We start from the raw sequence: 23,514 nt of genomic DNA, 5'->3' as shown, positions 1-23,514 counted from the left end.
CCGATATCAATCCAATCCAAGAGTCTCTCATTTATCTTTAGTGAAGAGGATACTTCGGTATCTAAAGGGATATCTAGGGGTCGGTTTTTGGTATCCACGAGACGATGTATTTGAGCTGAGAGCATATTCTTATTCGGATTGTGTTTGCTGCAAACTAAATACTAAATCTACCACTGCCGGTTGTCAATTCTTGGTAGCAGGTTGGTGATATGGCAGTGTAAGAAGCAGACGACTGTATCGCTATCTACCTATGAAGCTGAGTACGTGGCTGCTTCCGGTTGTTGTTCTCAGGTTTCGTGGATACAACAACAGATGAGAGATTACAGTTTGAAATTTCTTACTACTCTTACTTTTGTAGATAACACTGCTGCTATATCCATAACTAAGAACCCGGTAAGTCACTCTAAAACTAAACATATCGATATATGGTATCACATCATTCGTGATTGCTACGAGAAGAAGTTGATTATCGTAGATAAAATTCACACCGACGAACAAAAAGCTGATCTTTTTACTAAAGCTTTTGATAAAAATAAATTTTTGTATTTGTTGGGGCTTAACGGTATTAAGAATTTGGGAGGTGGGAAAGTGAGTGATCTTGAGGTTATGGATTCCAACCTTGAATAGCCATTCATCAAGGTCAAATTTTCTTTGTAAATATTCTTTCTTTAAATGGTTTTTTATTTTAGGGGGAGAAATGGTTTGGGAAAATGCAAAACCATTTGAAGAATCTTAAAAGTCAAAAACATTTAAAAAATCATAAAATCCAATAACATTGAAAAATGTAAAAAATACAAAAACAATAGAAAATGCTCCTCAAAATGAGTTTTGAAGCATAAAAGGAAAATGATAGTACGTTGATCATCTAGTTCCAAGTACTGGTAAAAATGAGGTATAAAAGTAAATTGCTTAATTTCGTTGCATTGGTAGGCTTTGAAAACAAACAAGTAAGGGAATAAGTGATATAAACCTGATGTGTGGGTAAAAAAACATGTTTATGGTGTGTAATTTTGTGTATTTTAGTTAGTTAAATATATCGAACACGAGTACATTGAGAGTTTTTGTGTTTACAGATGTGCGGATCTTAACGGAGCATATCAGTGTTTAAGGATGGAAGAGAATTGAGATTATACGAAGAGAGGTGACCGGGAGCTTAACCGGGCGATCAAGAATCAAAATAAACGAGAAAACAGAAGTTTGGAGCAGGGCAAGCCGTAGGCTATGCCTCCCAGACCGTAGCCTACGGCCTGATATGTGGCGTAAAGCAGACATCATAAGTCATAGCCTACGTCCTAGCCGTAAGCTACAACAGTTTGGTAGGCTACGGCGACTCAGCCGTAGGCTACGGCGGCCTGGCCGTAGGTTTGACAAAAATGCGAGTTTTGGTTATTTTCTCCCGTATTTAAGTTATAAAAACCCTAAGGTCAAAATTATTCATTATCCATCAGTTTTGGGGCATCTTGAAGGCTACTTTTAATCACCATAATGTGATACCCCGCAAAATAAAAGTATTATTATATTCCATAAACGAGATTAAGACATGTATAGGCCAGATTAAGTGAAGACTAATACCCATGAGTTATATATAGTATTTTAAGCAAAGAATGAAGGGAATATATACATTGTAAAACATGTGAGAAGTGAGACGGAATAAAGAAATTCCGGTGACAAATAACGGAGAAACAAACGTTTTCAGTTAAATGTGTGAAAATTCAAACTGACATTCGAGAAAGTGCCCAGGGGTGAATCCATCTGAATATTTTAGAGGATCGAAAACCGAGTACCAGGTGAAAACGTGGCTCAATTCTGAGTTATAACAAAGCGGGAAAATGCAAATTAATATTTTCGAACACGGTCGTTAAAGCACATGTACCGATGAGCTTGTCAAAGTTGATATTATCTCCGTATTTAAGGTTTTTAGCATTTAGATAAAATAAATCAAATAGACACCATAAGTTTGGATGAGTTGTTTTAAGGAAAACAACTACACTAGTTTTATTAAGCTCGGAGTAACGCGGAACCGACACCGGGGTAACAATCGTCAATAATTTATTAGCGGAAATCATAAGCTAGCGTGAAAATTTTAAGTCGAAATTGAAATGACTATTTTGACGAAATTTATTTGGAAAATACAATGTCACTCGAAGTAGCAGGATCGTTGGAGCGAGAAACCGAAACGCGATCAAAAAACTCGTTTAAAACCGTCACCTATATAAGGAGGGTTACCCCACCATTCACTCATTGTTAACACACATTTCTGCATTTTTAGAGAGAGAGAGAGCGATTAGAGAGAGGCTAGAGGATTCCGGCAAGGTGGCCGGCGGCCGATAGTGGTCCGGCGTGGTTGTCTGGTGGCGGCTGAAGCCCGTCTTCTACCCGGAACCATTTTTCGACGTCCCGAATGCGATGGTAAACTCAGTTTGTCCTAAATCTGAGCTTAAGTTCATTAAAAAATCATTTTAAAATCTGGACAAATTGTATTAGTCTTACATGTCCGCAAAGATCGGTCTATAACTAAAGATCTAACAGTCTGATCATCTTGATATTTTTACAAAGTGTTCACAACCCATAGTTAATAATTTTGAATGGTGAAGATGAGGATAGGAGTTGCTTAAACTAGGTTTCTAAACCCGTTTTAGGGTTCAGCTTGCTGGGCGGATTTTGAAAATGCAGATCTAAAGAAATGCAAATTCCTGGAGATCTGACCATCAGATCGAGCTGGAATTTTCGGTGAAACTTCCAAACATATAGATCTTTGATTCCACGGAAGGGATCGGTGATCAGATATTTATATGGTGAGTTATAAGCTTCGTAAATTACTTTTCAGATTAAAGAACGAAATTAGTTTCTTAAAAAGAGTTGTATGTAGGTTTTGAGGTGTCTTTCGGACGATCCGAGACCGAAGATACGTTCGTGATGCAAAAACAAACGTGTTGATATATCCGGATCGCATTGCATGTGAGCTTTGAGCAGATTTCTAGACTCGAACCGTGCGAGAGGAGGTATATCGTTCATATCCTTAAGTGTTGAAAGAATTGGATAACGAAAGATTAGTATAAATATTGTTATCGGAAATGTTATCGGAAATAACTTGGACAATGAAATTCTCATTAATAATTATTAGAAAACTGTTAGCTAATATCTAGTGTTAAAAACGGTACAATCGAGATTTGGATGATTTTGTGGAAATTTATGATATAAAAATATATATACGATATTTGGACAAAAATATTTTATCTAGATAATCGGCTGATAAAAGATTATTATATTTTACAATAAATATATATAATTTTTAATAAAAACATCCAAGTTTAGTTTCAAGAAATTAGTTTTACAACGATTGTTTGAAACTAAGTTGTTTATAATTATATGACATTTTCAAACATTCGATTCGGTTACAAATTTCTAGAACAATAAAAGTTTGTAATTTAATCATTTCAATTATTATAAAAGAAACACGTGAGGATAAACGATTTAAGTTAGGATACGTTCCTATTTGTATATGTGTTTATGTGTTAATATATTTTATATTGAACATAGGAATCCAGTTATCATTGGATGCTATTATTAAGATCTTGCATCAACTGTTTGTGTGTCCTCTCGCATGTGTTAATTGTGCCGAAACAAATGTGAGTTTCTCAGAAATCCCCACCATTTTAAATGTTTTAAACGATTTATACATGTTTTTGGGGGAAAACACGTTTGGGTCTAAATTGTGTTTTATTTTAACAATTGTGGTATTGTAATGACTTTAAATTTGACCGACGTTGGCTAACGTGGTCGGGTTGACTAGAGAAAATATCGAGAGAATTACTTATTACCGCAGTCTTATAATCATTAACTGTTAAAGGCATAGAAATATTGATAGATCTATCGGGTGACGCCAACCAGTCGCGATGGTTAAATGTTGGGGGCTAATATTTTGAATTATTGTACGCTTTGATTATAGTTTTAGTAGCATTACATTTGTTATATTCCTTGCTAGTTTATAACTATAACAAATTGTTGAAAAATAAAATGTTATATTTTGAGAACTATCGTTGTGAGACGAAAGTTGTCCATTTGGTTTGTCCTTGAGGCGACTATATGATTTTTAAAACAACTTTCGTGTAAGTTGGCCTTAGTCCAGTGGGGTCAAGGTAAAACATTAACTTTGATTCAATATGGACAAAAAAGTATTGAGATAAATAAAATGGGACTTTGTGAAATTATTGGCTTTGTATTAACAAAGAAAAATTGTGTTAAAACGACACTTTCGTTAAGCGAAATGGATCTAATGGATTTCGTGGGACAAAGACTGGTTTCGATGTGACTTTTGGTTTCATGTCAATAAGGACGAATAAATATTTTAACAATATTCTCACAAATGAATTTTGCTTTCAAATATTGTTACGACTGTAAGTCGTTAATGCTATTTTTGCTATTTAAACAATCGTTGACTTTGGGCTGTATGGGCAGAGTGGTGTAATACCTTAATGTTGGACTTCTATTTTAAATAAACCATCTACTCTGACACGTGTGATTTTTGATATTTTATAATAAATAAAAGTTCAACTTGTATGTGAATATATTGTGCTCAAATACTGATGGCTAAACGGCATCTGTCACCGCCCAAATTAGTTTATTAACTCTTCCACTGTTAAGTTAAGATTTTTTGGGTGTGACAGAAGTTGGTATCAGAGTCAATGTTTATAGTGAACTAGAAATTATTGAAGAAATTTCTAGACTATAACCCAGTATTTAGAACAAACGTTTTCCCACTTCACGAAGCTGAAAGATTTTATAAACAAAATTTTCATTAAAGATTCAAAAGAAAATGGTACATTTAATTTGTTTATGTATAATGTGAAATTTAATTGATAAATTTCTATATGTTGTTTAAATATTAATGTTATTAGGATTACCTTGTAAACAGTATGTCACAAACATCTGATACACACACTATTAACGAAATACACAACATTAATAGCGAGTTGGGGGACCGCTTCTACCTACCTCTGTTATGTTGGAAATTGTGCACGCACGTCTATAATTTACTCCCCTACTAGCTTTAGGCTACATGTCATCTTTCTACACAGGTCAATTTGCATTTGTTATTATTGGCTATCCTATGCCTAACTCATGTAATAAGTGTATTGAGGATGCCAATGTGACATTACCTCTACCGATTCTATAGGTTTTGTAACCCAGTTGTGGGTGCTATCGTTGTTTCAGTTTAAGTGTTAAAACATCGATGGAGTACTTGGACCTCCAATAAAAATTTTTTTCTTCTTGTTGATCTAGATAGGCATCGCATGCCTTGGATATTTTCGTATGGAAAATTTAAAAACTTGTGATTGGTGCTGATGCGTATTCACACCTATTTTAGTAGTTATTTTATTAACTTTTAAACAAGTATTATAGTATTCCAAGTTAAAATGTCACAATGATCCTTTGGCTGATTTATTGATTATTGTGCAAACTAATTATTTCCTATATTTAGTCACCCGCATATAATAATTAATAATGAATGTTGTTTTATCTATGTCATCCGAGACTAACATAAACGACAATATGCCAATGAAAACAAGAAATAATTTTGCTAGAAGAAGATATGGATTATCGACGTACTCTGAAGGATTATCTCAACTAATCTCTCGACACAATAACACTGTTTTAGAATAGTGAAAAAGCCAATGCCAAATAATTAAGTATAACTATTCCAACTGTGGCATGAAGACTTGTTCAACTGTGGTGTACGCGGGTTACACAAAATAAAGTCCTTGTATGGATTAAAAAAAAAAAAGAATTGGCAGATTATGTGATTAGTACTTGATACATGTATTTATATGATCAGTACTTAATACATGTATCTCTGTGATTAGTACTTAATACATGTATCTCTGTGTCAACTTGTGATACCTATAATAATGACCCTCAATAGGAGAATACTAGAATGATCATGTAAGGTAAATTGACAATTACACTTGATATCACGTAATTGTGAATTTACAGGTACGAGAGAATTCTAGGAAATTCTATTGTGATGACCTATGAGTATAACATGATAGTTAATTACTATTGACGAAGCAATTGTAATCATCAACTCACCCATCCATTCATATAATGTCGTGCTAAAACAAAAGTAGATTCTCTAGTCAGGAGTTTATTAAGACAATAATTTAGTTTAAGATTTTAGTGAACCCTTCTTTCGATCCCCATTGATCATTCCATCATCTCTGAGCTTGGTCATTTGTATTTTGCGATGGGCCTTGAACCATGACTGCATTCATACGTCTTGACTATATTGAATGCTAGTAATGGTATTTTATAAATATTTTTGATTGACCTTTCGACGTCGATCAAAATGGTGCCGTTTCCTGGAAATCAACGCGCAAAGTGCTAGTTTAGCTTAGTTTTTAATTATTTCTTCATTGATTTTACGTGGGGTGTTAGTGCTTTTTTCTATGCAGGTAACTGTACAAGTTGATGCAGACGAGATATTCCTGTGAGAAAGAGCCGCTACAGTTTGATCTAGAGATTGAGAAAACAGTAAAGAGAAACCGAGCAGCTCAGAAACCCAAATTAAACCGAATACCAGAAGTTACAACACCAAAAGCAGAAAACCATGAGTACCCGAAACAGAAGAGACCCGAGTGGTTATTCACCATATAACCAAGATCAACCAAATAACCAAGAACAAACCGCTCAACAAAACAACTTATCACTTAACCAAAACCGAAACCGAAACTCGTTTAACCGAGGATAAGTCAACCGTGACCAAAGGAGGAAGTTTAATACAGATGACAACTTTTTAATCAGATTCACCCCAGTAACCCGTCAAAAGACAAGCTGATATTAGAGAGGAAAGACCTGAGATTAACCAAGCTCATGTACGGGTGAATAATTGGCAAATAGGGGATGATTTGGGGTCGATTCCGAGGATGAGGAAGAACTTAGAGATGGACTTGGGGAGTCAGTATCAGCAACAAGATATCCGTAATGACCAAGAAATTCGACAGAATCATCCAGAAATTCATCAGAGAGATTGAGCACCGAGACGACAACACAACCATGAACAACATGAACCATATTATGAGTTTAATGATGGCATGCTGAGAGCATATATCCCACCACCAGTCACAATATTTCAAAGCCACTTCATTTCACAATTGGTCACAAATCCTCTACCGATAATTATTTCGGTCAAAAATGGAAGGACCTTCTCGGTGGGGTAGAACAGTTTGACGGGGTTACCTGCATCTCATGGAAAGGCATCTGAAGAAACATACTTGCATTTGACTGATTTTAACTCGATATGTGCGCTTATCTCGAGTCAAGGTTTTACTCTAGAAGAAGTGAAGATGGTAGTGTTCCAATTTAGTTTGAAAGATGCAAAAAAATAGTGGTTCTTATCTCTGCCATCAGCTAGCATCTACACTTGGGGGGATTTTGCGTAAAAATTATTAGATGATTATTATACGCCAAGAGAACCACCGAGGCTCGAAACACCATTCAAAACTTTCAGCAAATCACAAGTGAAAGCTTTTATGAGACATTTCAAAGATTTAAACGATTGCTGAGGATTTGTCTGCATCATGGAATCGCTTTATGGGAGTTGATAAAGGCATTACACGACAGTCTCTCAAATGATGATGTTCATGATCTCCAAGCCACCACTAATGGATACTTTCTTGCATATAATGAAAATGTGGAATTGGGGAAATTGGAGAGACATGCAAATAATTCAAAGAGGCAAGCACAGCCGAACAGTATGGCAAAAAGAGCGGTAGTAAAAGCTGTTGAAAGTCATGGTTCAGATGACAGAATCGATAGGCTGGAAAAGAAGATGGATAGGTTTTTGGTTTCGGGTGTACAAGGAGCGGGGAAATCAGGAAAAACATATCCAATGTGTGAAGATTATGGTGAGTTAGGGCACGAGGTTGCGAGTTGTGGGGTTGCACAAGATGAAGAAACTGAAGAATACGAGGTCAATTATGTGCAGAGTGAAAGGAAATACAATAATATGAGTTTGAATACTTACCATCCGGGCCTCAGAAATCACCCAAAATTCTGTTATGGAAACCCAAACACGCAGCAGAACCCGATTTTCAAGTTAGTTCTCAGAAGACAGGTTATCAGTCGAACCAGAAACAATGTGGGAATAGTACGGGCAGTGGTCAAACTGGGTACAATCTGAGAGATTCTGGGGTTACAATAAAAAGATTTATAGCATGGGCAAGGGAATTCTTCTGGTAATAAAGAGGAGTCGATTAAGGATGTGATGGAGTTATTGAAACAAATGAAGGCAGATCAAGAGACTCAAAATAAGGCTTTGAGTAAGAGTTTGGAGCTTCAAGAGAAGGCATATGCTACAAGAGATAAACAGGTGAGTAAACTGGCGGAAGAAATGGCAAGCCTAAAGAGAAATCCATCCAAATTACCAAGTGACCAAGAGAACCACCGAAGCTCGAAACACCATTCAAAACTTTCAGCAAATCACAAGTGAAACCTTTTATGAGACATTTCAAAGATTTAAACGATTGCTGAGGATTTGTCTGCATCATGGAATCGCTTTATGGGAGTGATAAAGGCATTACACGACAGTCTCTCAAATGTTGATGTTCATGATCTCCAAGCCACCACTAATGGATACTTTCTTGCAAATAATGAAAATGTGGAATTGGGGAAATTGGAGAGACATGCAAATAATTCAAAGAGGCAAGCACAGCCGAACAGGATGGCAAAAAGAGCGGTAGTAAAAGCTGTTGAAAGTCATGGTTCAGATGACAGAATCGATAGGCTGGAAAAGAAGATGGATAGGTTTTTGGTTTCGGGTGTACAAGGAGCGGGGAAATCAGGAAAAACATATCCAATGTGTGAAGATTATGGTGAGTTAGGGCACGAGGTTGCGAGTTGTGGGGTTGCACAAGATGAAGAAACTGAAGAATACGAGGTCAATTATGTGCAGAGTGAAAGGAAATACAATAATATGAGTTTGAATACTTACCATCCGGGCCTCAGAAATCACCCAAAATTCTGTTATGGAAACCAAAACACGCAGCAGAACCCGATTTTCAAGTTAGTTCTCAGAAGACAGGTTATCAGTCAAACCAGAAACAATGTGGGAATAGTATGGGAAGTGGTCAAACTGGGTACAATCTGAGAGATTCTGGGGTTACAATAAAAAGATTTATAGCATGGGCAAGGGAATTCTTCTGGTAATAAAGAGGAGTCGATTAAGAATGTGATGGAGTTATTGAAACAAATGAAGGCAGATCAAGAGACTCAAAATAAGGCTTTGAGTAAGAGTTTGGAGCTTCAAGAGAAGGCATATGCTACAAGAGATAAACAGGTGAGTAAACTGGCAAAAGAAATGGCAAGCCTAAAGAGAAATCATCCAAATTACCAAGTGACACCTTGAAGAACCCTAGCCATCAGAATAACAGATATTCAAGTGGAAAGAACACCCATATTAACCAGTTAAGTACCCTTAGGAATGGTAAGTTTTATGATAACGGGGTAAATCCATCATCGAACTTCGTTCAAGGAGTGGTGGAAGACTTTTGGGAAAATGAGAACAGTGATAATGAGGTGGATATTATACCAATCAATAAACCGAAAGTCAATTAATAAAATTTAAACGAATCGGTAAAGAAGAAGGAACACCAACCACCAAGAGACGGGGCCCACGAGTAAAATCATTTGGTTTCCTCAAGCGTTGGTGAATCCCGCAACATCATCTCCAAAAAAGAGGGGCCCACAACAGGAGGAAATGTTGGAGGTCTTTAAGCCAGTAAAAATTAATTTACCCCTCATTGATTCTATTAAACAAGTCCCCGCATATGCTAAGTATTTGAAGGACTTGAGTACTCAAAAATGAATTCATAAGATGCCCAAGCAGGTCGATTTAATGGCTAATGTGAGTTCGGTTTTGACGGGAATCCTCCCACCCAAGCTACAAGATCCGGGAAAGCCAATAATACCCATTCAAGTGGGTGATTTTATAATGACGAGGGCGTTATTAGATCTTGGAGCGGGGGTTAGTATTCACCTAAGAAGCTTATATGACCATTATGATTTTGGTCCACTTAGAGAACCTGACACCACCATGGTGTTGGCCGATTTGACATTTAAGCTACCTATGGGAATTGTTATTGATGTGATTGTTATGATCGAGGATTTTTATTACCCTGTCGAATTTCTGGTTCTAGATTATGTCACAGTATATCCTAAATGGCAACTGAATGTGATTCTCAGTAGGCCTTTTATGGCAATCGCAAATGCTTTGATAGAACTTATTTTGGGAATAAAAATCTTCGATTGAATGTTTTTTCAAAGGTTTCTAGCCCTCTGTGAGTGATGAATGCTTGGCGACTGAAATCATTGACGGGTTGAATCCTCAAGAAGGTGACGAAGATGCCACAGAGGAGTGTGTTATTTGTTACAGATCAACAGTTGATCATTCACATCAGTTGGAGAAGGAAGAAAGAGAAGTTGAGATTTATGCTACAAGTATCGGGAAACCGCCATGGTCTCAACAGGTGGAGAAACTACCGGACATTATTGACTCTAAGTTGAAACATTCACTTGAGAGTCCACTGGCAGTTGAGTAGAAGGAACTCCCAAAACACCTCAAATATGTGTTTTTGGGAGAAAACGATGCCGTGATATCTAAAGACCATTTTCCTCTACCATTCATTGACCAAATCATTGAAAAATTATCAAGCCAAAAATTTTATAGCTTTTTAGATGGCTATTCGGGGTACAATCAAATCACTATTGATCCTGATGACCAACATAAGACCACTTTCACGTGTCCATATGGTACCTTCGCATTTAGGCGAATGCCTTTTGGCTTTGTAATGCCTCGACCACCTTTCAAAGGTACATGATGAGTATCTTTTTAGATATGGTTTGGGAATCACTTGAAATTTTTATGGATTATTTTCTATGTTCGTCTCATATTTTGATTCATGTTTAAATGAATTAACAAAGGTTTTAAAAAGATTTGTGGAAATGAATCTGGTCTTAAGTTAGGAAAAGAGCCGTTTCATGGTTCAAGAGGGAACGATCCTAGGGCATGTCATCTCGAGTAGGGGGGTTGAGGTTGACCAGGCTAAAGTTAATGTTATATCTAATTTTCCACCTCCTACTAATGTTAAGGGAATCCGGTCATTTTTGGGACATGCTGGATTTTACCGACGGTTCATAAAAAAATTTAGTTTCATCACAATACCGTTGTGTAATTTGCTTTTAAAAGATGTACCATTTGTTTTTTATGAAGATTTTTTAAATGCATTTAACGTTCTTAAAAACAAATTGGTTGAAGCCCCGATTTTGCTATCACCAGATTGGTCACTTCCATTTGAAAATTATGTGTGATGCAGGTGATTCTGCGGTCGGAGCTGTTTTAGGTCAATGGGTGGACAAGAAACCCGTTGCCATATAATATGTGAGCAAAACCCTATCTGATGCTCAAATAAACTACACAACTATGGAAAAGGAGTTGCTTGCAGTAGTATATGCAATGGACAAGTTTAGATCTTATATTTGTGGGAGCAAGGTTATTGTGTTTTCAGATCATAGCGATGTTAAGTATTTGATGGAGAAAAAGGATGCAAAGCCGCGCTTGATCATATGGATTTTGTTGATCCAAGAGTTGACATGGAAATTCGTGATAAGAAAGGAAGCGAGAACGTGGTTGCTGATCACCTATCTAGACTGAAGGATCAAAAGGAAGAGAACATGAGGGCTATAAATGAATCATTCACAGACGAGCAATTGTTTGTTGTTTCTACCTTACCATGGTATGCTAATATCATTAATTTTCTTGTTGTAGGTACAATTCTAGATTTCTGTCCAAAGAAGAAGAAACATCAATTTATGTCTAAGGTGAAGCAATATGTGTGGGAAGAGCCGGACTTGTTTAAGATTTGGGCCGATGAGGAAATTAGAAGTGTGTTATCACACGCACACTTACTCGCATGCGGTGGACATTTCAGCGGGCAGAAAACGGGTCATAAAATTTTAGCTTGTGTTTTTTATTGGCCTAGTTTATTTAAAGACACAACAGAATATGCTAAGAACTGTGTGAGATGTCAACAGTTAGGTTGCATTTCCAGGAGGAACGAGATACCCATGCAACCAATCCTTTTCGTTGACATCTTTGATGTTTGGGGGATTGATTTTATGGGCCTGTTCCCAAATTCCTTCGGGAATTACTATGTTTCAACATTGGTTGAAGCAATCGCCACCAAAACAAACAACGATGTTGTTGTTTGTAAATTTGTCCAAACAAACATTTTTTTCGAGATTTGGTGTTCCCCGCATCATTATATGTGACGGGGGTTCACATATTAAAAACTTTAATTTTGGAAAATTAATTAAACGATATGGCTTAGACCACCGAATAGCCACACCCTATCATCCTCAAATGAGTGGTTAGCTGGAGGTATCCAATAGGCAAATTAAAGAAGTTTTACAAAATATTTTAAGGCCCGATTGAAGAGATTGGTCAACAAAATTAAATGATGCTTTATGGGCTTATTGTACCGCTTTTAAAACACCTATTGGTACCACCCCCTATCAATTGGTTTATGAGAAAGGATGTCATTTACCTATGGAACTTGCCCATCGTGCATTATGGGCCTTGAAAAATGTTAATTCAGATTATGAGTATGCTGGTAAAGAAAGGAAGTTGAATATTTGTGAGATGGAGGAGCTGCAGGATGAAGCTTATGAATGTGTGTCGGCATATAAAGACAGAATGTAGAATGTGCATGATGCCAAGATCAAGAGAAAGACTTTTGAAGATGGACACCGGGTCTGGTTATACAAATCGAGAGCAAAGCGGTTTCTGGGTAAGTTAAAGAGTAAATGGATGGGACTGTATCAGGTAAAGCGTGTTGGCCAGTTTGGCGAAGTCGAAATTGAAGATTTTGGTGATCATCTGAGGCAGTGGGCATCGGTTAAAACCATATTTGGAAGACACAAATTTGAATAAGAGCATACATGAGTCGGTGGTGGGCTTTATAGCTACTACACCGTCATATTCAGCTGACTGTTAAGGGCCAGGTAACGTCGGGCTTTTGACTCTAAATTCAGCGCTTCTCGGGAGGCAACACGAATGTTTTTTGTTTAGTTTTTCCAATAAAAAAGATATATTGTAGCCGCCGTAGTCTATGACTAGCCGGCTGTAGCTTACGGCCAGTCCGTAGGCTACGGACATCGATCCCTGCCTTACCCCACCCGGCTAACAACAATGGACCATAAGCTATGGCGCCCCGACCGTAGCCTACGGTCGGGTACCGAAAATTTTCGTAAAAAATAAACAATTTTTTTAGAAACATCTCAACCTCATAATTTACCTTCTCTTCTTCTTCTTCTTCTTCTTCTTCTTCTTCTTCTTCTTCTTCTTCTTCTTCTTCTTCTTCTTCTTCTTCTTCTTCTTCACCATCCTAAAGAAACCCACAAACCCTCCATATCTACTTCTCTAACTCCCTCAATCCTTAACCAAATCCTTTTATTCCAGGCTCTAATCTTATTATTTTTTCGAGAGGAATTCATGTGTGGTGTCGGTTTTCATCAATTCCTTCTCGATGTTTACCAGATTCGTGTTGAGTGTGAAGAACCCTAAGAACCAAGTTTTGGGATTTACAACTTTAAGTGTTTTTTTTCTTGTAATTGAATCTTAGTACATTTTCTTTCATCACTAAAAAGGTATGTATTTCAATTATTTTAATTGAAGATTTCTAAGGTATGTGATAAAGTTTCAATTTTTACATTGTGGATGTCGATTGAGGTTAGGGGATTGTTATGGGAATAATTCCTCCATGCTTGTAAGATAGATTTTCTTAGGGGATTGGAATATGGGTGACATTGGGTATAATGATTTGGTTATGTTAACTTGTTGAATTTTTGCAAGATGGAAGTTGATGATAGTTAAATTGATGTTTATAAAATTAACATAAGCATGTTGGGTTAATTGAATATATCAAACCTTTGTAAGTTAAAGTTTGAAGAAATAATTATAAGCACTAAAGTTACAAGTCACATACCCGTATCCAACAACAAGTGTGGGAAGTTTTGGGGAGATTTGTTATTTTGAATATGGCGGTTGACTTGCATTGTTTGGATGGTTGTGATTGTGTAGGATGGGAAGGACTGGTGACACGAGAAAGAACCCGTCGAGGAACAAGGGAAAGGCTGCCTCATCGTCGGCTGATCAACCGCCTTTTCCCAAGCGAAGACTAATTTTACGTGTTTACGAAGAAAAGAAGCAACCAATGCAAGAGTAATATGAAGATGAAGGGATGAAGCCTCCCCTAAAGCCACTTTGGGGGGGGGGGGGCTCTATCGGAAATGGATCCTTATTGGCAAGCAGAGTTGTATAACGATGAAATAGCAAAACTGAAAAACAAGAGAGATGGGTTAACTTGTGAAAAACAGGTGACAAAGAATCAATTGACGCCGTTTGTTATTGTGACTGTGTTTGAGAATTTGGGTTGGGAAGCAGCTTTGAAGTGCTATGATGGTGAGGATAAGGAAATTTATATGGACACTATTCAAGAATGGGCTGCATCATTGAAAGTTGATTGGCGAAATAATCCGCCAAAGACGATGAGGTTGATTGGAAGGGCAAGAAACAAAGAGGTTGTTATATCCTTGGAAACCTTGCGTCGTATAGCACCATTTGATTCGAAACCATCAGCAAAGTATGTGTATCAGTCAGAGGAGGAATTACATGCGAACCCAAATAAACATCCTACGTATGAAAGAATGAAAATTGAGCTTTTTAAACTGGGATTTTCTCATACGATGCTGTGGAATAATTTGAAGATGCAAGTGAGAGTGTTTTTGAGTTTGGTGATTCATAATGTCTTGATAAGGCGGGGTGATAAAACTCAAATTCAAAAATGGGAAATTCTGGTGTTGTATGCTTTGATGAAGGGTACACCGAAGATTTCTTGTATTTGGTCATGATGAACATTTGGATGGAAGAGAATCGAAGGTCAAGTTAATCGTACCACATTTTCTTTTGATTATAGCATTGTTGAATGAAAAAGGAGCTATTCGAGCGGACACACCCACGATTGAAAATAATCTTAGCCCTTTTGTTAAATAGCAATTAAAGGAGATGGGTTGATTTAACATGAGACGGGGGGGGGGGGTATGTTTATGTCCAACACTTTGATACACAAATGCAAATGAGGGCATGGAAGAATGTGATTGAGGAACCATACGTGTTCCTTCCTGGTAGTCGGGGTCATCAGGTTACACAAGGTGCAGTTGGAAGTGAGCTGGGTGGAAGTTCATCGGGGCAGCCATAACAGGCTCCGATTCAGCCCCCACATAAGATGGTTTAAGATGATTCAGGGATGGGTGACTGGCTTCAGGCATCAAGGCCACCTATTTATGGTACTTGGAGTGGTGAGTTTTGGTATATATGTTTGATCAACGGAACAGGAATGCGGAGATGCAGCGGAGGGAGACTCAGAAGTTGTATGATCGGATGGAGTTGTGGAATCAAACTCATGCGTATAATTGGTAGCAAGAGATCAATGATAGATACGAGGATGATCTCCAGAGTCGGGCACATGAAGCATGGCATCGAGGTGACCCAGTGGTGGATAATCCACCAATGATTGACTACATGACTCTGGGATAGTTTGATGGGAGTATGCACTATCCACCACCTCAGATTCATCTTTCGATGTGGGTGGATCCTCATGCAGATGTGGCTCGTGATACAGGGGCGGGCAATTTATCAAATGCTTTTAACTTCCTTGGTATTATGGAGACCATGAGATCTATCTTTGGTGACCCGCAACCACCTTATTATTGAGCACTCGCTGATCTACTGATCAGGTCCATGTGTCTCTCCCTATCTTTTATATTCTGTTAACTTTTTATATCTGTGTTAATAGGCGGTCAGGTGGCGTGTTGAACTTTTAGGACGTGGGTGGTGTTTGTGTTTGTGTCTGTGTTTAAAACTATGTGTGTTTTATTTTTTGGTGTGCAACTCTTTTTGAATCCTGATATGGGTAGTCGTTTGTTACTTGATTGTGATTGGTATGAACATCCTGTGGTTTGCATTTGTTTTTGAGAATATAGGTTACATTGGGGGCAATGTTAATCTCAAGTGTGGGGATGGAAAAATTGAAAATTTTGGCCTTAGAGTAACTTGATTTGGAACAAAATCTGGAACTGTAACTTGTTAATTGTTAGTATTAATGCCAAGTAGAGGTCTTTGGTCATGGTCAGTTGTTAAGTTTCTTGAAAGTCTTCCCATGCAAATGTTTTTCAAAAAGAAAATTAAAATGGACCTTTTAAATGGGGATAACGAGTCATGGGGACGGGTACACATGTTTCATGTTGACACCCTAATTCCTTCGGTATGTGTGTGAGATTTGCCTTATATATAATACACATATAATTTAGAGTATATATACATGTCATATGAGTGTCATTATAGAGGGTAACCAGTATGCTCATGATATCTAGAACTTGATTATCTCATGCATTTCGAGATCTTAATACCACAAACTGTATAGAGAAATAGGACTGTAGAAAACCCATATTATATTGGCCTTAAAAAAAAGTTACAAAAAACCCTACCCTACATTATTCCTTAGGAGCCAATTTTTCCCTTTTCCAATTTTATTTGTTCTTTTTAAACCACATTATAAGTCGTGTTAGCCTTGGCCGTTTATTTTAACCCTGTGGATGAAACCCGGTATGTTAGAGTTGTATATAAGTTGTTTGTAGAGTATAGTACACAATGTATGTATGTCTCTGGTCAGTTATTTATATATATTGATTTTAGTATTGGCAGTTAAAAAAAGTTGGAAAATCAAAGAAAAACCCAAAAAGAGTCAATGTTTTGAGTCAGTATTGTTTGTAAATAATAGTCAGTGAGTGGTTTGTTTGTTTGAATAAATTGGGTTTCATCCACCATAAGTCACTAAATAAATCCGCTTCCACACCCTAACCTAAGCCACATCAAAACTGATGCAGCGTACGATGAGAATCCGAAGGCTAATCACGTTGATTCTTGGAATACCCGTGAAGATCCTTCCCCAAACACCCAAATTCGACCCAAAAGTCAAGAACTTTAAAAGCCAAAAGTATTTTTATTAATTCTGATCAATGATCAGTCACATTACATTCATAGCATATTAATAGAGAACCCAAAGTAGGTTTGGGTCGAAACAAACAACCAAAGGCCCAACAATATCGCAAAACAAAACACAAAAAGTAAACGAAAAACATAAAACTGGACCAAAAGTGTATCTAGAGGCCTTACTTCGGAAAAACAAAAAGGGATAACCCACCTACGGCTGGTTACCACAACGTGGCCCACGTCCCAACGGTCGTTTTGACCGGTAGCATGCTTGAAACGGAGGCCTGTAGCCCAAATTAAGTCTATTTTCATGCAGCCCATTTTGAAGCGCGATCTTGGGCCTCCAGAAACATAATGGACCAGTCTTCTACACTTTGGCCCACATAAAAAACCCTTAGTTCTATTCTCTATCTAACCGGTGGGTAATGGGTGGAGATATGACTTGCTTCCAAGCTTATTACATTGTGTTCATACTTGGTATAGAGACCAGATATTAAACCGATAGGAGAGATGTTATATTATGAGGGGTATGAACATGCGTGCCTTAACCGGAAACAAAGTACACTCATTTGAGCAATTCAATAGTTTTAAACGTATTATTAAATTGTTTGGTGGGTTATCAACCTTGACAGTGTCAGTTCTTGGGAATTGGGTATGACCTTATACCTGACTAGTATTAATATTGATAATTGATGGACCATCGATCGAGGTGTATGTGTTACATGAGAGTTTTCTTGAGAGCAAGAAAATGATAAGTGTGGGGATGTGATGTGTGGGTAAAAACACGTGTTTATGCTGTGTAATTTCGTGTGTTTTAGTTTGTTAAATATATCTAACACGAGTACTCTGAGTGTTTTTGTGTTTACAAGTGTGTGGAGCTTATTTGGAACTAATTTGGAGTTTTTAAGGATGGATGAATCGAGATTATACGAAGAGAGGTGATCGGGAGCTTAACCGTGCTATAAAGAATCAAAATAAACGAGAAAACGGATATTTGGAGCAGGGTGTGACACCCGACTATTTTAAGCCTAATCCGTTACTAATGTAATCCATGGTTAAATGAATAAAATATTATAATTATTACAATGAAGTTATTTTAGTCCAAAAACTCCAAAAATATATGAGTTATATTTTATTTTTTTCAAAAATTTAAGTTTTGACGCGTAACGAAAACTGCGCAAAACTGACACCGGCGACGACCCAGGTATAGATAAAAATCCAAAAATATTCCAAAACGTCGAGAATGACCTAAAATAATATATTATTAGTGAAAACATTAATAATGAGTCATAAACTTATTTTTAGAGGTTACAGTTCGCGAAAATTAGAAATTAAGCGAGAAGAAGCCGATACATGATACCGTAAGGACCCGAACCCAACTAACTCCCAAAATTTATACTTTTATATGATATTGTAGGGAATTTTATGAGAAATCCAAATATGTAAATAGTTTTACACAAAACCATTAGGATCTAATTGTATTTAGAAAAGTATGACAATGTGACTTTAGATTATACATGTTTTTACCAAAATAAAAAAAATGAAATAAAAACCCCCAACCCACCCTTCCTAGCCGTCCACCACCACCCTACTTCGACTTTTGATATTGCTTATTCATCGTTCTAAGTCTATGCATGCCTTACACAACCTCCTAGACACACACACTTGTCCCAGCGCCTCTATATTTTAATCATAATCAATTCACCATTCCCAACACACAAAATCCCTCTCTTCTCTCTTGTTCCAGCCGAGATCACAACAAACTCCCCACTTCATCTCTATTTTTCTCTATTATCAGAAAACATGAAGGATTTGGGTTAAACATTTGAAGCTAGGATAAAAAATGGGTGTCTTAGGAGCACTTTTGAAGCTAATATATGTGATACAAGCTAAAACCCACCAAGAAAATCCTCATCTTCTCCATTCTCTCTAACCATGAGGGTAAAACCCATCACCATTACTCTTTTCTTAAGTTTTGAAGCAATATCTTGTTCATAGATCTTGAAAAAGTTCACACAAACATGAAAACACGTAAACACATGTAAAATGGAACAAGGGTATAATGTGTGTGTGATGTGTGTGAGCCATGAGATGTATGTGTTTGTGAGTATGTGTGTCGTACACACATATGCATACAGGCATGCATGTATTTTGCTTCAATTCTTAAGTTTGATAATACTTGGTGTGATGATTCTTGAGGTTTGAAAGGTGAAATGGGTTTTTAAAGATAGAGAAATCTGTGTGTGTGAGAGAAAGAGTATGAATGTGTGTGTTCAAGTGATTAAAGCTACATGCATGCTTGAATCTAGATGTTGAGGTTTGTTTTTGTTAAAAAAAGAAATGATTTTGTTGATTTTGCAAGATTGATGATTAAAAGATATGCAAACAATTAAGAGTTATTAAAATAAAATAAAAAAAAACACTTATATTTTTGAAAATATATACATGCATGTCACATAATCACCATTTGAACATAATGTGATGAACTTGTCAGGTATACCTGATAGTTGACAAAAACTTGTTAATCAAAAAACTTTAAAAAGTTAATTTTGTTATACATATAAAAGTAAATGATTATATGGAATCTGAATTTTTTATGAAATAAAAAGGGTTTTACAATGAATTAAAATAATTTATAAAGTAAACATAGTAAGAATGTGACAAAAATACTAAGTGCTACATAAAAAAGTGCACACTTAACTAGTAAATATGCATTTTTAATGATAAATAATCAAATCTAGAAATTTCTAAGTATTACATGTTTGAAGTTGTTTATATTAGTGTGTTATATGGATTACATGCTTCACATGGTGAAATTTAAGTGTCGGTTGCTTAAATAGTCGAAAATTCGGCTTTTTAACATAAAACCGACAAAATTTTAGGTGTTGTTTTGAAACAGCCCCTAAACCTCAAAACCTCATATGAATTACATATGATAGTAAATATAATAAGGTCAAGATGATAAAACTTGACAATAGACGAGTTGCGTGGCGAGAGATGGCGCGACAATGTTAAAAATGGACATTTTATTAAAAACAATTAGCGTAACCAAAAACGCAAATATATTTATAAAATAAATCATTAAACACATATATTTTAACTATAATGTGTTTTCATAATTAAAACAGTAAGTTTTCAAATGAAAACGTAAGCGGTTCGCCATTAGACGCGAGTCCGACAAAACTGGAAAAATGGTTTAAAATATAAAATTTATAAAAAATGGAATAAATAGTTAGAAAATTAGGTGTCTGTAATATGTTAGAATCTTGTGTGCTTGTGTGAGAATAAACAATTTGGACTTAACCGAACCAAAGGTCATCAGTGGGTCGTTTGAATGAAAAAATAATAATGTAATGAAAATAAACATTTTTAAAGAATAAAACGTGTGTGTGAACGTTTTAAGTTGGATGAACAACTTATATTATAAATATGAATGGATTATTAAAACGTTTACTATATTAATAGGACACGTGTGTTTGGACGTTTACCGACATTATATCGCTAAAGATGATTTTCTCAGATATCCCCACTGTTTTCAATGTTTTTGAATGATTTATAAATGTTTTGGGGGAAACACGTTTGTGTCAAAACACATTTTATTTTGGCAATTGTGGTATTGCAATGACTTTAAACTAACTGAAATGAGTGAATATGGTTGGGCTGATGAGACGGTGGTTCCGCAGCATTTATAATCATTAACTTGTGGAAAGGCATATAAATATGGTAGATCTATCGGGTGATGCACTATCATCACCGGTCGCGCCGGTGAGTCATATGATAAATATTTTGAGTTATTGTACGCTTTGATTATAGGTTTAAAAGTTTTACATTTGTTATATTCCTTGCTAGTCTATAACAATCACAAGTTGTTAAAGAATAAAATGTTGAATTTTGGATACTTTAGTTATGAGACGAAAGGGGTCCACTTGGTTTGTCGCTATGGTGAACACCTGATTTTAAACAACTTTCGTGTAAGTTTCCCTTGGTCCAGTGGGGGGCAATATATAACATTAACTTTTATCAAATATGAACAAAGTAGTTTTGAGATAAATAAAGTGGGATTTTGTGTTATTTTTAGCTTTGTTTTGACAAAGAAAAGTTGTGTTAACACGACATTTTCGTTAAGCGAAAGAGGTCTACTGGATTTCGTGGGACAAAGACTGGTTTCGATGTGACTTTTGGTTTAAGGACGAATCAATACTTTAATAATATTGTAACAAAGGAATTTTGCTTTTAAATATTTTTACTACCGTAAGTTGTTAATGATATTTTTGCTATTTCAACGAACGTTGACTTTTGGACATATGGGTGAAGTGGTACTTATGAAACCAAAAATGCTTTGTTTCAAAATGTAAGTCTTAAAAATTGAGAACTCACCAACCATTGTGTTGACGTGTATTTTAAACGCGTTTTTCAGGTAAAAGAAAAATGGATGCTTCGTGGAGATGATGTGGGAAAACAGGTGTAATACCTGAATGTTGGACTTCTATTTTAAATAAACCGCGTACTCTAAAACGTGTGATTTATGACATTTTTATAAAACTCCAACTTGTATATGAATATGTTGTGATTAAATATTGATGGCTAAACGGCGTCTGTCACTGCCCAAATTAGTTGATTAAGTCTTCCGCTGTTAAGTTAAGGTTTCTGAGGTGTGAAATAGGGCAAGCCATAGGCTACATATCCCAGGCTGTAGCCTACGGCCTGATATGTGGCGTAAGGCAGACAAGAGAAGTCGTAGCCTGCGGCCCAGCTACGACAGTTTGGCCGTACGCTACTGCGACCCAGCCGCAGGTTACGGCTGACCGGCTGTAGCTTACGGCCAGGTCTGATAAAAATGCGATTTTTGGTTATTTTCTTCCATATTAAGATATAAAAAACACTAAGGTCGAAATTATTCATTATCCATTAGTTTTCTTCCATATCTATACTTTAACTTTGGATTTGGATTTGGTTAATCATTTGATTGATCAATTATTCATGCTTGTTTGTGTGCTTAAACAGTTTTATAGTAATTGATTGCTTAATCGTTTGTTAGTTAATTGATTTGTGGTCATCAACAATTAGGATTAAGTTATTTCGTTATTGACCCGTTTATCATTAACCATATTATTGATTTTGTGTCTTAAAACTTAGAACTGATAATCAAATAGATATTCATTAAGCTGTGCCAATTTTTCGGATTCAGTTCTGATGTTTAACATAGCCAATCCTTAAGTCTTTTGGTTTACATATTTAACAAGAAATCGTCCCAAGAGGTTTATCAATTTTCTAACTTTCTTCCAAACCCAAACCCTGGAGTTTGTTTATTTTCATATTACTGTTTTACAAACTACTTATTTAAATCGTATGACATCTTCTGTCCACTTTAATCACTTCATAATAAAATTTTAGTTTCACTTGGATTTTCCACTAATTCCCTGTGGATTTGACACCTTACTTGCACTTGCTAGTAAAGGTATTTTATAAATATTTTTGATTGACCTTTCGACAGTGATCAAAACCTAACTAACCAAATTGAAATATGGGTTAGCATTCTAGCACTAAATTCTTAGTGATGATGGCAGAAAATTACTATCCAGTCATACTCAAGCCTTATGTTTCAGTAGATCACAAAAAAAAGTGTTAATAAAAGTGTTTTAAGCATCTAGTACACAGTCTACACTTCAATAGTGTATGGTTTTATGGTCTAAACTCTTGTATTGATGGGATGCACTAGGTTTCCGAAACCATTGAGGTGTTTATGCGGTTTATCATCTGGGTATTCATTTCGGTGAATATTTTAAAAATGTGCTCTACGAGCGAACCCTGAAAAATCATTAAACTTGATCACTTTATACTTTATGTGAAACTTTCACTACTGACTTGATCAAGCACGCTGTTATTCATACATTGTTCCCCCCTTGTGCGCGTCTTAATATCAATAAGAAACGGACCCCATGGGATACAATGTTCGCAAGCCGACAGATGAAATCGTGCATACTCATCCATGGTAATGGAAACTTAGGATATTGCATGATAACGGCGGTATGCCTTGTTGAGGAAAATTGTTGCTATGATTGCTAATTAAAATTTTTAAATGTTTTGATCTGCTGGTTCTAAGTTTTAAGTCTAGTGGTGGTGACAAATCAAGCCTGATTCAATATTAGAATCTAATCATGTATTGTGTGCTTAATTGAACCTTAATTGTATCACTCATGTCTTTGAATCTTTTGTTTAAAAACTTAAATTTTAAGTGAATTTATCAAGGTCATTAATTTGGACTTGATTAATTTTGAAAAAGTGAAAATGGTTGTTTGAGTCAAAATTGTTTAAAATTGTGGTTAAAAGTTCAAGTGGATTCATCAAGGTCATTAATTTGGACTTGATTGGGTTTGAAAGTGTGAAATTTGTCGGTTTTAAACGTTGAT

Source organism: Bidens hawaiensis, unplaced genomic scaffold, assembly GCF_021521415.1.
Source record: "Bidens hawaiensis isolate Kalapana, Puna unplaced genomic scaffold, B.hawaiensis_p1.1 tig00018963_1, whole genome shotgun sequence".
In the NCBI taxonomy this organism is placed as follows: Eukaryota; Viridiplantae; Streptophyta; class Magnoliopsida; order Asterales; family Asteraceae; genus Bidens; species Bidens hawaiensis.
This window is presented reverse-complemented; position numbering follows the sequence as displayed.